Source organism: Grammomys surdaster, unplaced genomic scaffold (genome assembly GCF_004785775.1).
Source record: "Grammomys surdaster isolate TR1022 unplaced genomic scaffold, NIH_TR_1.0 198, whole genome shotgun sequence".
NCBI classification, from domain to species: domain Eukaryota; kingdom Metazoa; phylum Chordata; class Mammalia; order Rodentia; family Muridae; genus Grammomys; species Grammomys surdaster.
In genome coordinates, this window is record NW_021604643.1 from 4,841,110 (window position 1) to 4,844,531 (window position 3,422).

A 3,422-nucleotide genomic window follows, 5' to 3' on the forward strand; every position below is an offset into this window, starting at 1 on the left:
ATCACAAAAATACAAAGAATGAAAATAACCTTTGATAGCTGTGCAGTCCCTAATAATGGAATGAAAGGCTTCATTCAAGGGATAGCATTCAGAGCCATTGAGCTAGCCAGTTGCCAGAGCTGTCCAAGGCAGTAATTACTCTTGTCAGAAGTAGAAATAAGGTAAAACACATGGGAGAAGTTCCTAAAATAGAGAAATTAGTGAGAAATTAAGATGCAAACAGCATGTCCTGAGGATCAAAAACAATTTAGACAAATGAAGCAATTGGAAAATATTGTTCATTACATTGATAAATAGGATTTGGCAGCCATCCAAAGCTTGCATTTAGTTTGAAGTCAAAAAGTATCTTTTTATTTGACAAGGTAATTTTATGTGTTGGTAAAGACTGAATATTTGTGCCCCTCAATTTATATATTGAAACTTAATCTCCCATATAATGACATTACGAAGTGGAGCCTTCAGATTGATCAGGTACTTAGGAGAAGCTCTTATGAATGACAATAGGGACCTGGTTAGGGGTTCAAGAAACCAGAATTTTTCCATTTTTTTTCATGTAAATACAGAGCTAGATGGTTTCATCTAGGAACCAGGGAGATGCTCTTTTTTGGACTTTCTGTATCCAGAACAGAGCACCATCATGCCTGTTCACCATCCACTCATAGCTGCTATAAAAGCTGAAATTGACAGGGCTGGGCTATCAGATTTGTGTTACAAAATGGGTAGGTGGTGGTTATGTTGAAGGAAAGATGTTTGAAGGATGTCACAGCTTGGGGATGTGGCCCTGTAGGACTTGATTTCTACTTTTTCTGAGATAAGGAATGTGATCACAGTTCTGACACACAGGGTTGTAGAGTTTCCTTTTATGAAGACTGTCTTCATGATATTTTCCTTATGCTATATGAAATCATTGTTGAGACAAGGAAGGGAAAATTGTGGATCCTTCACTGAAGACTTAGCTCCTTAATATTTTAAAATGTGTTCTCTAAGGGCCTACTGTGTACAAGGCAAAGTTCTGGGTATCCTAAGAGAAAGGGTAACATGCTAAGAGATAGTTCTATCTCTCAGGTAGCTTTCATTTCACTCTTTGATATTACTTTGTTAGCTAGCCATGTGTGGGTTAATTTTTAAACTCCTAGTTTAAGGAGTAGGTAGAATAAGGAAGTGGGTGGATATTGACATTACAGCTAGGTATATAAGGAGCAGTGTCTCTTCTCTCAGCATCCTATTCTCACTCCAGGCTTGTGCCATACAAGTTGTGGCAAAAAATACATTTTCATAAAAAACCCTGAAATTGACAATAATGTCCTTCAAGTGCCATAGGATTCTAAAATATATTTATCTTGATGTTAATTTTACATAACCCTGATATATGAGCTGGGAAGCCCAGACTATCCCTTTTGCCTTATGAGAAGACAAGGTTTGGGGCTGGTGAGATGGCTCAGCGGTTAAGAGCACTTGACTGGTCTTCCAAAGGTCATGTGTTCAAATCCCAGCAACCACATGGTGGCTTGCAACCATCCGTAATGAGATCTGATGCCCTCTTATGGGGTGTCTGAAGACAGCTACAGTGTATTTACATACAATAAATAAATTTTAAGAAAAAGAAAGAAAAAAAAGAGAAGACAAGGTTATCCTATCACCTACATTTTTGTCAGATGCTGATGAAGTTAAAAAGCTGGTAACTAGAGACAAAATTCCAACTCAAGGAAGATTGCCCCTCCCCTTTTTTAAAATAGCAACAGTAACAACAGTAGCAGCTAATATTAATTCAGGAATGGTTTTCTTGGCTTTAAACACTCAGCTTTATTACTTATTTAGTTTTAACTATTAAGACAGGGTTTCATATAGATCCTGTTGGCCTCAGACTTGCTATGTAGCTAGGGATAACCATGAGTTCCCGATTCTGCCTCCACCTGTGAGTGCTGAAATTTATAGCTGGTTTAGGTGGTGCCGGGGATTCAACCTTAGTCCAGTACATGCTAGGCAAATATTCTACCAACGGAGCCACATCCCCAGCCACCAAGTTCTTTATATCCACAGGATCAGGCTATAAAGATGTTGCCATGATCCTGCTTTCTCAAAAGAGACAATCAAGGCACAGAGATGTTGAAAATGTGTTCAGAGTTACAAAGCTAAGGATAAGGGAGAACCAGTGGTGTAGGTGGGCAGTACAGCCTCAGAGTCTATATTCTGTTAATAACTATCTTCATATGCATCCCTGCTGAAAGTGAGAAACAAAAACTCACAGTTGTACTTTAACAACAGTCATACTTAACTTCCTGACGTCAATCAAATAGGGAAATCCTAACAGGTCTAACTGAAAACAAACAAACAAACAAAAAACACAGTCAGGCTATTACAGTGTTTCAGTGGTATTGAAATTGAGGATTTTGGGCATGAACCCAGGGAGAGATCATAAACTCAAGGAACTAATTTTTTAGACTAGAAAAAAAAAGTATAAGTTCCACTGATCTGGTATTTGCCACTTCCAGATAGTTTTCTGATACTTTCATCTTTCAGGCATTTAAGAAAGAATTAAAATTACAGCAATTAATGTCAATATAATGTAGAAAAGATGTGAAACTCAGTCTTCACTGAAATAAAATTTTAAAGTGGACATGAATCTATGATGCATCGACTAGAGTACAGAGTTGACATTTGATACAAATATGGATTACATTAATTAAAATGTCCCGTGTACTTACCAGGAAACTGAATCAGCTCCCCCATCATCAGGCAAGAGTCATGTAGCATTTCTGATGGCTGCTGGAAGGGATACTGTCAAATACTTTTCTGGATGTGTTCTAAATGTATCAATGTGTTCTAATTACATAGAAATATTGGAAAAATGTTAAAGTTTCTCATAAGCTCAGTGCAATGAGCAAGTTAATTGTTGTTTCCAGTTTCATTGCTAAATGTTATGTGTTTAATTAAAAACAACTTGATAAACACTGAACTCCTAAAATGCTAATTCAACTAATATTTATTGAACACTCACTGTGTGCTCAGTAGGGTTGTGAGAGAGATCTAACTAGAGTGTGACAAAAGCTTGGTGCTATCAAAGGATTTTCTGTATTTGAAATCTTAAGCTCTTGCATTTGTGTTGTACAGAGAGGTTAAACTGGTGGGGTCTAACTATGGATGTAAGTAGCTACATGAGTGTGAATTTATTAGAGGAATTGGCTTATGCAATTATAAAGACCTGTAAGTTCTATTGTCAGTCCTCTAAAAGCTGGAGACCTGAGATGCTAGTAGCACTGCATAGCACAGGTTCAAAAGTCTGAGAACCTTGGACCACTGCTGAAGCTTTTGGTCTAAGGGTAATGGCTTGAGAACCCAAAAGATCCAAGTCCTAGAGGCCAAGTGTTGCAGAACTTGGAGATTTAATGTCAAAGGGAAGAAGTGTGCATTTTAGCTCTGAG